Source organism: Ovis aries, chromosome 8 (assembly GCF_016772045.2).
Source record: "Ovis aries strain OAR_USU_Benz2616 breed Rambouillet chromosome 8, ARS-UI_Ramb_v3.0, whole genome shotgun sequence".
NCBI classification, from domain to species: domain Eukaryota; kingdom Metazoa; phylum Chordata; class Mammalia; order Artiodactyla; family Bovidae; genus Ovis; species Ovis aries.
This window is the reverse complement of record NC_056061.1, coordinates 60,582,362-60,596,937: the sequence shown is the minus strand read 5'-3', so window position 1 is coordinate 60,596,937 and position 14,576 is coordinate 60,582,362. Positions and strand designations below refer to the sequence as shown.

Below are 14,576 nucleotides of genomic sequence, written 5' to 3'. Positions count from 1 at the left end.
AATCTACCTGCCAGTGCTGGAGACATGGGTGTGATCCCTGAGCTGGGAAGATTCCCACTTGCCACAGAGCAGCTAAGCCCATACACCACAACCATTGAGCCTGCTCTCCAGAGCCTGGGAGCCGCGACTGCTGAAGCCCACATGCTTCAGAGCCCGTGCTCTGCAACAAGAGAAGCCACCGCAGTGAAAAGCCCTCACACTGCAGCTAGAGAGTAGCCCCTGCTCACCACAGCTGAGGAGAGCCCACACAGCAGTGAGAACCCAGCACAACCCAAATAAGGAACAGTGATTAAAAAGAATCCACCTGAAGATTCATAATGCTACATATTTCAGTTCAGTTCAGTTCAGTCGCTCAGTCGAGTCCGACTCTGTGACCCCATGAATCTCAGCACTCCAAGCCTCCCTGTCCATCACCATCTCCCAGAGTTCACTCAGACTCGCGTCCATCCAGTCAGTGATGCCATCCAGTCATCCCCTTCTCCTCCTGCCCCCAATCCCTCCCAGCATCAGAGTCTTTTCCAGTGAGTCAACTCTTCGTATGAGGTGGCCAAAGTACTGGAGTTTCAGTTTTAGCATCATTCCTTCCAAAAGAACACCCAGGGCTGATCTCCTTTAGAATGGACTGGTTGGATCTCCTTGCAGTCCAAGGGACTCTCAAGAGTCTTACAAATTAGTTTTATTTTTATTCTAAAATTACTAAATTTTATCCCATTTTATAGTTTCTTTTCTCCAAATAAGTAACAATTTGACACTATCTTTTCTAGATATAAATAATGTCATTCTTTAAATTTATTTCCCGATTATTCACTCCACTATATGTTGAAGATTCAAGTTTCTTCAGTACCAAAATTATACAATGAATAAGATTTGTAAAGCTAGAATAAAAAGCAAGTTTTATAAAGATTTAAAACATAAAATATTTTATACGTATGAATGCAATTCATGTTTAAAATGCATCTTTTAAATATTAAATTAGTGTTTTTAAATGGCAAACACTTCATAGTTTTGAAACATTGTGTAAGGTTTCTTTCCCAAAAAAATGAATACTTGACCTTAATTTTATTTCTGTTATAGAAATGTTTTATCAAAGAAAGATATTTTTCTCTTTAGAAAGTTCAGCAAGACTATCTGGGAAATAATTTAACATTTTGTAACTATATATGACATGTTATTTTAGTCGTATATTTAAATGACAAATACTGTTCAGAGGGTTAGAACATTCTAGAAACTGTAATAAAAAGTCATGACCTTACACATAATTTCAATGATTTCCACCTGAGGTCCATATCTGTTAAGTAAATTATGGGAACATTTTTCACCAGTCCAACTTTTTAAAGCTTGTATTTACTGATTTCTACCTCATTGAACTTAACTAAAGAAGAGAGTTCCCAGATCTGCACTTCATGTACATGACCTCATTTACTCTTCACTTTAAACCTAGGAGGAAGATAAAATCTTCCTTGCTGCAGATAAGGAAACCAGGGCTTTGAAGGTTAAGTAACTTGTCCAAGTGCACATGGTCAGTAAATGCTCACTGTCCATGGAAGTTTGCAGACTCCACTGGGAGGTCTTGAAGTGCCCCACCCACCTCAGGTACTGGGTAAAGTGAGGCAGTCACACCTAGAGTCTGTCTGCACCCACACAAGATTAAGGAAAGCACCCTGATGCACCTACAACCACACTCTGGGACTGGAAACATCTCCTGCATCTTTCATGCAGCAGTGACCTACATAAAGTGAAATACCATCGTTGAGTAAAATTAAGAAAAAAAAAGCCCTGATAATGTCTTTATCCCATAAATGTTTTGCAAGATCCTTACTCTGTACTATAATTCTTACTTTTTTCTAAGAAATCAATTCTATGGAATCAAACTTATACATGTACAGTAACATATTCTTCAAGAAAACAGAAAAGGCGCCATCCCAGTCACATAAGAGAAAATAAAAACATCAAGAGTCACGTCAATCAAAAGGCTCTGTTGAGTGGCAAACTCAGTCTATGGATGGACCCAATTATCTGCAGGAGAATTGGATGTCAGCATCATTTAGGGTTAACAATGGACCTACTAGGCAAAAGTAGACAGCTACTCTCTTCAGAGACCCGGAAAGCGAACTTGGTAATGAGGTACTGCATTCATCATATCTTTCTGCTCTAGTTATTAAAATGAATAGGAAATACTTTTAAGTTAAGGCGGGAACTGGATAACATAAAAACATCTGTTTTGTAAACACAAAGAATGCTTTTTTCTAATGATCCTCTTCAAATCTACATCAGGCATATGTTGTGAGCCCCTTCTTTTCGAAAGTTGCTCTTCTAACACCTCAAATTCATGCTGATTATGGATGGGTTATTTTGACAGTCTCAGAACAGGGAGGATAAAGCTGCCAAGAATGTACAGTTTTACTCTCTACTCACAATCTAAAGGGGGTTCAGAAGTAAGTACGTATAAAAGAACCATGCATATAACACGTTCTCCCTCTATTACCAAATGGCCCAACTTTATATACTTCAATGTCTTTTCTGTCTAAAAGTACTAAACAGTTTGATTTTTACTCATGATAGTTCACTTTTTCTTAAATCATCACTGGGTTCCTTGTGAAGAACTGTGAAAGAATTTTGTAGAGGAAAATACAGGAATTTGTTTTAATGCAACAGTTATATTAAGTATACCTACGTTGCCAGTCTTTAAAGTTGCTTGAAATGAGATGACTTGAGAGGGGACAATCATAGTTAAGGAAAAAAAGAAAGTCAAAAGGAGGAAACAGTAAGCAGGTGAGGAAAACAGATTGTTGCCATGTTAAAAATGAACAACTGAAGCTTGTGAAAAAGCAGTCTCGAAACCAAAGGAAGAAGGTTCCCTGAAGAAAAATGTGGTCGCTTCAGTTGTTCAGTGTTTTCAATTGAGAATCAATAGTTAATTTTTTTTCTATTTGTTCCTGGGACCATTTTATAGAAACACTCCACACAACTTTTTACCGAGATGCAGTTCTTCAGTTTCAAATAAATGGGAGGTGGCTAAGCACTGTGATGTTTTTAACCATCTCTGCCTGTTTTACAGAAGTTAATGTTCAGAAGTTTCTGCAGATGCTACTTTTAGCAACTAAATATTTCCATAGTGGTAAAGAAATGTCAGTGAAATCTATGTACTTTAAGAACATCAAATTCTTATTATACTTATCATGTGTGCAGGCAGAGTACATAATAAACTAGTCTATAGCAGCTGTAAATTTCTGAGGATTTATCTAACCACAAATACATTGAAATGGGGAAATGGGGCTATATTAAACTATGCAAGATGCTGCTGGAGCTTTGCCATTTCTGCAACATCCTGTAATTAATTTCTCATGACAGGTCTGGCAAACTGAAACATCCAATACACTTGCGACAGACTGTTAGACTATAGTTGCTGCAAATCCTACAGTTCCATGAAGTGAATGTAGTTTCTTCTTTCAAACATGAATGTAGATAGAGTGTCCTGTGGCCAAGGACAGACTTGTCACTTTTTAATTTTAAAATAAAAAAGATCTAGAATATAGAAAAGATCCTGAGCTGAGAGATTGGCCTGTTCTCTGAGTTGTGTGCTCTTTTTCTGAAGACACAGCCCTGGGCAGGGGAATTATACAGTCAGGTCACCCTTGGCATGCATGTCTGGAGTAGATACGACAGGATTCTCTCCTGGGAGATTTGAGGTCAGTTCTGTCTTGAACTCATCCTCTGCCTATAAACAAGACTCACAAGAAGTCCTCTTCCATCTATGTGTCATCCTCTTCTGATAGCCACACTCCTGCCATTTTGCAAACTTTGAGCACAAATAAATACAGGAATTATCCCTGCTCGAACCTAGAGAAAGAAAAAAATTTTCTTTTCCAAGAAAAGTAATTTTTTTCCAAAATAGATTTTCCTGTATAACAATAAACTCTTTGTTCATATTGGTGTGAAAGAATTTCCTCTCTACTTGATGTGTATAATTTGATACAGGTGTTAAGTGATTGGTGTTAAGGATGGACCCTTAGCAAACAAGGGTCCTTCTTTTGAGGGAGTGGAGATTTTGCACCTAAAAAAACGAAATCAACAGTGTATCAGTGTCCACAGTCCTTCCTTTGGAAGGTCAGAGTTTCTCAGACTACAAGCAAGAGAACCCAAGGAAGTCTGGGAACCTTGAATCTGGAAGTTTTCATGAGAAGGGAAAAGTTCCAGGTGGTAATGAATAGGATGCATCTTGCTTGGTGGAGAGGTGTTCTCACCTCTCAGGCAGGCAAGGGGCGGTGGTTCCAGCCCAGCTGCCAAAGGCTCCCTGTAAACACGATGGCATTTGTATCTTCTCCAGTGATTGTGTTTCCCTTTATCCTTGCTACTGAAAACATATCCTATTCAGAGGACCTGAGAAGTCTGTTCCCTGGGCCAGGTTTTAGAGAAGAGCAACCATAGAACCCCAAACTGAATAACCGGAAGGGGAAAATGAACAAGAGACCATGCAAGAATGCTTCCGTATCCTTCCACTCTCCTTTCCATGAGAAAAACTCCCTTCAGAGCTCTTCTATGTAGAGCTCTGGAAATGGAAGAGAGAGGGATCAGAACATAAAAAGAAAGATCGTTCTTTCACATACTTGTCCAGGGTCACAGAATCCAGGGGTAGGACCCCACCTTTTCCTGTTTGCTTAAGAATTATTCCTATAAATTCAGTCCTGTGCTCTCTGATATCACAGCAAACTCTCAAATGAAATTCAGTCACCTCGGAAGTGACAGCAAAAGTTAGAAGCATGGTTGATATCTGAAAGTCCAGACAACTGAGCATAGCAGAGACCCCCCCTTACCCTCAGTTATTCATGTCATGACTGCACATGGACGCCCTCAGTTCATACTGCAGTGAGACCATACTGCTGTCCCCCAAGGACCATAGCTTCCTCAAACCCTTGACTTGTTCTCGACTTCAAAACCCTTTTTCCCAAAGCCTCTGCTGAATATGTATATGTTTCCGTTTAAGTTTCATCTCAACTTAAACACTAAGATTCCTTTCCTAATTACTAACAATGGTAATTATATCCTTGTAGTGTCCTATATCTATTGTCTATAAAAACACTTAGCTCATGACATGGAAACTGATAATCTATCGATCAATGTATTATTTGACTTTAATTAATACATAATATATCAACCAATGTAGTATTTCTTGTGGGCCTGAGATAATGCTTTTTTAAACTGAAGTAAAGTGAAGAGGAACAAAAAAAGCCTCTTGATGAAAGTGAAAGAGGAGAGTGAAAAAGTTCAGAAAATGAAGATCATGGCATCTGGTCCCATCACTTCATGGGAAATAGATGGGGAAACAGTGGAAACAGTGGCTGACTTTGTTTTTTGGGGCTCCAGAGTCACTGCAGATGGTGACTGCAGCCATGAAATTAAAAGACACTTACTCCTTGGAAAAATTATGACCAACCTAGATAGTATATTGAAAAGCAGAGATATTACTTAGCCAACAAAGGTCCATCTAGTCAAGGCTATCGTTTTCCAGTGGTCATGTATGGATGTGAGAGTTGGACTGTGAAGAAAGTTGAGTGCCGAAGAATTGATGCTTTTGAACCTGTGGTGTTGGAGAAGACTCTTGAGAGTCCCTTGGACTGCAAGGAGATCCAACCAGTCCATCCTAAAGGAGATCAGTCCTGGGTGTTCATTGGAAGGACTGATGCTGAAGCTGAAACTCCAGTACTTTGGCCACTTCATGCGAAGAGTCGACTCATTTAAAAAGACCCTGATGCTGGGAGGGATTTGGGGCAGGAGGAGAAGGGAACAACAGAGGATGAGATGGCTGGATGACATCACCGACTCAATGGACATGAGTTTGAGTGAACTCTGGAGTTGGTGATGGACAGGGAAGCCTGGCGTGCTGTGGTTCATGGGGTCACAAGAGTCAGAAACGACTGAGCGATTGAACTGAGCTGAACTGACTGATAGTGCTTTTATGTATATATTTAACATATATATATAGTTGTTTTATACATATATATATTCTTATAAATCTGTGCTTGTGCTCAATATCACAGGATAGTCTCAAGTAGAATTTAATCTTTTTAAAGATCTTAAATGCCCAATAAGACTCGGCAATTTAGGAAGGAATCTAAGAAGGTAGCCCAGGTGGTAAAGAGTCTGCCTGCAATGTGGGAAACCCAGGTTTGACCCTTGGGTCGGGAAGATCCCCTGGAGACGGAAATGGCAACCCTCTCCAGTATTCTTGTCTGGAAAATCTCATGGACAGAGGAGACTGGCAGCCTACCTCCATGGGGTCACAAGAGCAACTAACACTTCACTAGTCATTCTTCCACAGTCACAGCTGTCTTTATCTTTTTTTTTTCTTTTCTCTTTCTCGCTGAGTGTGCGCTCCGTCACTAGTCGTGTCCAACTCTTTGCAACCCACCAGGCTCTTGGGTCCATGAGATTTTTCAGGCACGAATACTGGAGTGGGTTGCCACTTCCTCCTCCAGGGGATCTTCCTGACCCTGGGATCCAACACGTGTCTCCTGTGTGTGTCTCCTGTACTGCGAGCGAATTCTTGACCGCTGAGCCTTTGGGGAAGCCCTCTTTTTCTCATACTCTTCCTTTTTCTTCTTCTTTTTTTTTTTCTGGCTCCCTTTGTCCATCTTCCCTGCCTGACATCAGCAGTGGCATTCACTGAATTCAACATTAAACCATTAGAACCATAGCTGGCCACCATCTCAAGTCTGCTGCTGAAACTGGGAATCCAAGATGGAGGATCCCTCCTGGTGGTAGCTTTGCCTACCTCTTCTCAAGCCCCAGTGCACTTTGAGCAACACTTTATTTACATGAAAACACAGTCTTTAAATGTGAATGTAGTCTTCCTTTCATGTCTTTAGCTTTTTTTATTGAGGCAAATTATCCAGAAGATAAAATCTGATTTGCATAATATTTTGCATTCCCATTCACCTGAGGGGGGACAAAAATCCTCCAAAAGCCTTCTAAAATCGGCCTGTCTGAGTCCCGTTGCCTGTGAATCTGATATCTTTGCCTCTCTGTTCTTATAATCGTGATAGTTTCCTGTAGAAAAGTTTCCTAGACTCATAAAGTCCATGGTGTCGCTATGCCTGAGTCTAAGCGTCAATTTTAAGAATTCACTGCTTCATGTTATGTATGTTTATGCCAGGAAGTGAATCTAGGCATTTTCATTCCCTGTATTTTTATCATCTAAAGCATATCTAAAAGTTTCAAACAACTCTTTGTTCAACAAGACCAATATCCAGCCCAGCCGTGTTTACATTAGAAAGTTCCAGGAGCCCCCCAGTGCCCCAAGGCAGAGGTGTAAGAATCACACACAGACCTGGCTGCCTGGGGTAGATGGATGGGCTCGACATTTCTTGGCTTGGGTTCAGTGAATTCAGGTCTGCTGATGGTCATGACAATTTGCATTCAGATTTCTAAATGATTGACGTTAGAGATGTTATTGAACATCCTTACCTTTTACTCCTGATGTGCTTTCAAGTTTAGGATCTTCCATTTCTCCTTTGGATTAGTGGAGCTACTCCTGAATGTAAACATTAGTCTGGTCAGCTTCTTGAGAATACAAGCCATTGTGGGTAACCCCATTGTGACACTCATGCTAACTGCACAGCCAGGGAAATGTGATTTTGACATTTATCCTCTTAAATAAATCATTCTTCAGCCCTATCAGATCATGCCACTCAAAACTTATTTAACCTTTTTAGTAGGCTGTAGCCATTAAATGTACCCACAGAAGAAATGATCATTATTTCAATTCACTTTGTCCTGTGTAGAGTCATAATTTAACAGGGAAAGGAAAAGTATTTATTACTAGAATTATTCATGAATAGGCTAATTTTAATAATAGCCACCATTTGCTGAGCATAGGCTAGCTACTAGGCTCCTTGTCAGGGACTTTATATGCATAATTATCTTATTTAATTTTTAAAATAAGCTTACAAATTAGATATCATTATTATTACTCCCATTAAAAAAAAAAGAAAAAACAGGGACTTTCCTGCTGGTTCGGTGGTTAAGACTCTGCACTTCCAATGCAAGGGTGTGTGGATTCAGTTCCTTGTCAGAAAACTGAGATCTCACATGCCATGCAGCATAGCCAAAAAAAAATTTTTAATAAAAACAAAAACTCAAGTTCAGGAAAGTAACACTATGTGTCAGAGATCACACAGCTTATAAATTGGGATGTCAGGATTTAGATCTCTGGTTTGTCTGAATCCAAAATTTCACTGTTAATTATTATACTACTGCCCTTGAGTTTGCCAAACTACAGATTGTATTTTATTTTAAAATGAAATGGCTTCTTTTTAGAATGCTTTTCCCCCTCACAGTTGACAAAAAGTGACATTCTGTTATTTAAAAAATGAAAAAGTTAAGCAGCATAGTATTTTCCAAATTTCTACTGCCTTTTGCAGAAAATTTTTTTAAAAAATAGGTTGATAAAAAATTAATCTAATGCACCCTAATGTTCACAGCAGCAGTATTTACTATAGCTAAGACATAGAAGCAACCTAAATGTCCATTAACAGATGCGTGAATAAAGATGTGATACAGATATACAATGGAATACTACTCAACCGTAGAAAAGAATGAAATAATGCCATTTGCAGCAAGACACATGGACCTGAGATTATACTAAGTGAAGTAAATCAGACAGAGAAAGACAAATATCATATGCCATCACTTAAAAGTAGAATGTAAAAAAATGATACAAATAACTTTATTTGCAGAACAGAAACAGACTCACAGATATAGAAAACAAATTTAGGGTTACCAAAGGGAAAAGATGGGAAGGGAGAGATAAATTAGGAGTTTGGGATTATAGCCCTACTATATGGGCGACAGTCCATGGTGTCGCAGAGTTGGACACAACTTAGTGACTGAACAACACCGTATATAAAATAGACAACCAACAGGACCTACTGTATAGCACAAGGGACCCTACTCAATATTCTGAAATAATCTATATGGGGGAAAGAATTCAAAAAAGAGTGGAGACATATATATATACACACACACACACATATGTATGTATAACTGAATCACGTTGCTGAAACTAACACAACATTGTAAGTCAGCTATACTCTGATATGAAATAAACATCTTTTTAAATAAAAAAAAAGAAATCTCAAGTTGCATGTTGCCTTGGAAATATTCACATCAACCTGTAGCATTTAAGAAAAAGGTTTTCTTTCCAATGTTTATGTTCATGGCAGCACCGTTTACTATAGCTAAGACGTGGAAGCAGCAGAGATGTTACCCTAGTACAAAATGAATGAATAGGAAAAGACCATCACCAATGCATTCCACATTTTTGTCTCTTGGTGTTGCTTTTGGGGTGAAGAAGAGGTTTGTGTAAGGTCTTCTCTCTCGTTTCCTCTTTAGTCTCCCTTCACCATTCTAAGGGGAAATAGCTGGCCCTTTATGTCATCATGGCCCACATCCATCATCATGGCAGCCGTCTCAGAAGTGATAACTTGCCATCTGACTATAGGATGACAATATCTTTTCATCATTTATCCCCAGTGTTTACTTTAGTACTTGGTGCATAATAGGCACATTCAATACTCAGCAAGGTGGATCACAGGACCAAAGGCTTATTTTCTGTATATCATTAAGTTGAGGGTGAAATGTAGGTAGGTATACTAACAGATCATGGAAAATACATATCAAGTATCACACCTACCCAAATTTCTGTGTATTTTTCTATTTCCTCTAATAAATCTATTTCCTTTCCCCTCTTTTTCCCCCCTCACTCCCTCGCCTCTACATGTATCCTGTCTTTTAAACTCTTCAGTTCTTTATTTAAGTTAAAATTGTTTGCAGTGCCCCACACCTTCTGGCTTCCAGCTGGTACTTGTATTCAGGTGCAAACAAAAGCAAGACAAACACAGGTTGCATCTGTACCTTGAAACAGCCTCAATTCCAGGTGGTTGAAAGGACTCCCTGGGGCACCTGAAACTCAGGTGGGGCCATAGCAGTGTTTCAAGTCCAGCCTGTCTGTAATTCCCCTTTCCTCTTGGCTGCCAGGCAGGCAAGAACTGGGTGTGCAGGACTGGTGGCTCGAGTTCTATCAGGCGTCGGCTTCTGGCGTGTGCAGTGGTGAGAGACAGGCTGATGCTACAAATTGTCTTCAGCCTGCACTTCACTGAGGTCACAGCCCCAGGACCTCATGTGTCCACATCCATTTCTCAAAGAGCATTTTCCTCCTGGACTGAAGAGGAAAATCCAACTTCCTAGGGTTTTTCTCCTGAAGTAGTGTGCAGTAGGGGCTTCCCTGGTGGCTCAGTGAAGAATCCACCTGCAATGCCAGAGATCTTGGGTTCAATCCCTGGATCAGGAAGATCCCCTAGAGAAGGGAATGGCAACCCACTCCAGTATTCTTGCCTGCAGAATTCCATGGACAGAGGAGCCTGGCAGTACACCTACTGCTAGAGAGGCTGCTCTCTGGGAACCAGTGCGCTCACTCATTCCAGGCCAGGCTGGGGTGCTCGGTGGGCCCCAATCTCCCTGTCACTCCTCTCCTTCCCCTTGCAGTGCCTGTGGATTCTTGAAACATGTCTACGTTGTCATTACAAGTTTTTCTTGTCGCTGATTTATAGTATCAGCATGAATAATCATCTGGCCTTCATCCTAGCAAGAATAAAAAGATATGGGGTGGTTGTCAAAAAGGTAACGTGTGTGAGTATTTCGGGACTAGCTAATTATTTTCTAACTGGAGAACCAGATGGACTGCAGCAACACTATTTCTAACCCCACGGCCTAACCACTTTCCTAAGTGGACAAGTGGATGTGAATCAGAAAGAAGAGTCAAGTGAAGTGGGCTTGAAACATAAAGACCTCTTTTTGTGTTTGGCTTTAGTTCCTTTCTGCCAAGAAATGAAGAAAGCTTCAGAACACCTTACACAACATTTCCCGTTTTCTTCATTCTACCAAAATGCTTTTATTTAGAGTTCAGTTTTTAAAACTGGCAAATCGAGTAAGAAAGAAGTCTATTTCCTTATGGCACAGCTTAACAGGAGACCCAGGATGGCAACCTCTGCAGAATCTTCATTCTCAGGACTATGGGGGGAAAAAATTTACAAGATTTATGCAAAACTTCAAAGCAAGCCCCTCCCTGCACACACCTCCCCCTTACGTGGGTGTTTCCTTCACCCACTGCCACCAGTGTTGGTTTTTATGTGAGCATAATTGTGCTTTTGTCTTGGAGTTGGCTCACCTCAATACACTCTAGTCTGAGATCCCCTGGCCTCAAGCCCAGGGTGGGGCTTTGCCCTCAGTACGGTAAATAATGGTAATTACCTTTACAAACTTAAAAAAAAATTTTTTTCCCAAGGCCAAGAATATTCCAAAGTCTAGGGCATTCTGTACAACCCGTTGTGTGTAAATCTGCTAGAATCTGTGTGATGATTAGGAAGAGTTTCTCCCTCATGGAATGAATGTCTAGAGAGAAAAGACTTACCGGTGCTCAGCTGCCCCGTGGGTCACTCTGGGCCCATGTGTTCGCTGCTTCCAGATTGTAATGGTGACATAAGTCCAAATGAAGGGAGTAAATATTGAAGGAGAATTTAGTGTTGATTCTCACTGCTGACGCAGACGTTTTTGTGAACCAGCTTGAACAGAAACGTGTTCCATATGCCCGCTATAAACTCAGATGGAGAGGAGTAAGGCCGCCTGATTCTAGACTGTGCTATTTCCAAGGCATCACTTCCAACAGTGTCCCTGTCTGCTCGACAGCACCTATTGTTCGGATGAAGTTGACATGCATCCAAGCTTTTGCCTCATTAGATTATCACCATGGCACTGAGGCTATAATTTCTGCATAATCTTGGGATTTTATTTCATGCACAATCACTAACTAGCAGCTGTTATCCACATCTAAGATCAAAATAATTAATGAAAATTCAAGAAGTTTAAACTCACTAGTTTTTGGCCACACAGATATATCCAGACTTATACGAAAGGTTTGATTTATGAGTGAGATAGATTGGTTTCCAGGTCACAGGGTTTCTTTGATTATTTTACTTCCAGATTAACTGGTTTGAGTGTGGAGACCTGAACATCTGGACAGATGCCCTCAGCTTAGCATGCACTCTTTTCAAAGGCATGTCAAGGCCAAAGACACAGAGTGGGAAGCTTTGGGGGCATGTGTAATAGTTGGAAATTTACAAAGACTCTCAAAGGAAGTGTCAGAGTTGTCTGCATGTCATTTTTTCCATTCAGAAGTCAAACCATTTCTCCATGGCTATGAGAGTTATTGAGGTCATGCTCTGTGCTCATGTTGTGGTGTATTTTGGACATTTAAATGATCAAGAATATTCATCAGTGAGGTTTCTTGTGCTAAGAGAAGGTGATTTATAATGTACTTATCAGAAAATGAAGCTATCTGATCTGTAATAGCATCACTTCTTTAACAGTTGTTTTCCCTTGGCTCAGGACCCAGCTGAAGATCCAGAAGTGTCCACTTGTGGGCTCTGGAGCCTTCTCCCCAAGGGCTAACTTGTAATCAGCAGTAACAAACTTCCCTTCTCACTAGGCGGGCTTGATGTTTAGGAGGTAATTCCTCTTTTGCACTTGGCCTCTTTCCACATGTTCAGAACATCTTGTGGAGGTTCTGAAAGCTATTCGTGCAGCCTTCCCAATGTTCGCTCTTTTGTTTGTTAAAGACTGCCCTCGTCCCCACACAACCCCTCAATCCATCCACCATGCAAGTTCCAGAGACTGCTGGAGAGAAAACCACACAGATGGCCGTCTGTCTGGGCTCTACACAAATTCAGCCCCTCCAGGGGGACTCCCCAAGTGACTAATGTCCTTGTGCACAAGTATGAAAAGTAACTCCGTGTGAGGTACACTGGTAGTTGTTGTGGGGGAAACAGACACATCAGCACAGAGCTGATGAGGCCAGGCAGCCCCGTTCACCATCTTTGGAAATTTTAAAGCTGGGCTGCGTGACAGTGTCTCTTCTCTCTGCTGCATAGCCTCTAAAATAACTTGTTTGATGGTGATGGAAAAAACCTGAGGGCAAACAGGAATTGGTTTTCTAGGTCAGGTACTCAACACCTAGAGAATTACAACACACAATGTCACCTTCATTCTAGAGGAGCATCCATCAAGCACCATCTCTGAGGGTCTATCAATACAAAAGGAATATCTCTCAGCCTTGGCATCAAAGCTGGAAATACCTAAGGATAATTTTTCAAAACTTCTGTCTGAAAGTGTTCTGTTCTTTGTTTCTTAACATTGGTTCGAAGTACTATCACCATCCATTTGTGTTGCATTTCTTTACAACAGACAGAGGGGTAGGAATTGTTTTCTGAACCATGAGACTTGACTCTGGTTCACTTAGGAGAAAAAGGGTTAAGTCCTCTGGGTAAAACATTGTCAATCACTAGTGACTGCCACCAAGATGAAAAACAAGCTGCACCTGTACATGGGCAATTTAAGAGATTCTGGTCAGCTATTTTTCTCTGCTGCTTTGTTCTGCCAGCTGCCTCTGCTTTGGATGCAGGTGGAAGCATGGACTTTGCTATCTATAAAAAAATTTAATGGTGAAGATCAACTTCCGCTTCACCTCCCCAGGGATCAAAGTTTTGGGGCTCTTTTTTTTTCCTTTCCCTGAAAGACTAGTAGAGCAAAGCTCAGATCAGACAATGGATATTGTCTGTTGAGAAGCCCACTCTCCCCTGAGAAGTAGCAGATCTTTGGTGGGTTATTTTTTTTCCTTCCCAGTTTGAAGAAAATAATAGAAGCAGGAGATGCATGCCTCCACAGGGTGAGGTCAAGCATCTGCTGAGAAGAGGGCTGGGGAGTGACAGCTGGGGGAACCTCGTTACACCGACCACCGTCGTGAGCCTGATGGAGAGCAGTCAGATGTGACATGGAAGTGACAGGCTCGGTGCCTGCAGTGGGAGAGATGTGCTTCCGGGCAGCCTCATCTCTATGGAATTGGGTTGTTACAAACCTCATATGGGTCAGATTACTTTCTGTTCCACAATCAGTGACCAGAAAAATGTGTAGGTAGAGAAGAAGCTTAAAAATCAAATGCTCTGGACTAACCCATGCAAGAAACTTTAAGTGACATGCCTCACCAATGACATTCTCAAAGTTCTGTCATTCATTCTACAAACATTTATTGCTACCATGTGTCAGGTGCTAAATTAGTTACTGGACACACAGTGGTTGTTATGAGCTAAACTATGTCTACCCAAAATTCATATATTGAAGTCCTAACCTCACCCCCACCCCTGGCACTGTATTTAGAGGGAGAGCTTATAAAGAGGTACCTTCAAAGTGCCTGCATACCTAGTCATGTCCAACTCTTTGTAACACTTTGGACTGTAGCCCATCACACTCCTCTGTCCGTGGGAATTTTCAAGCAAGGATATTGGAGTAGGTTGCCATTTCCTCCTCCAGGGGATCTTCCCAACCCAGGGATCGAACCTTTGTCTCCTGCGTCTCCTGCATTGCAGGCGGATTCTTTACCAACTGAACCATCTGGGAGAGATAATTAGGTTAAAATGAGGCCATTAGGATGTGTGCTAATCCAATCTGACTGATGTCTTCATAAGAAG

At 41.0% G+C, this 14,576-nt stretch overlaps 1 long non-coding RNA gene across 1 annotated transcript; it reads right to left on the bottom strand.

Annotated features, from left to right (window-relative positions):
- Positions 1-7,330: 7,330 nt before the first annotated feature.
- Positions 7,331-11,732, bottom strand: LOC132660250 (uncharacterized). Its single transcript, XR_009601650.1, has 3 exons — positions 11,468-11,732; positions 9,913-11,067; positions 7,331-7,531 (listed from the first exon to the last, which is right to left on the bottom strand). It is a non-coding gene; the product is annotated as an uncharacterized LOC132660250 (long non-coding RNA).
- Between the last annotated feature and the right edge of the window lie 2,844 nt (positions 11,733-14,576).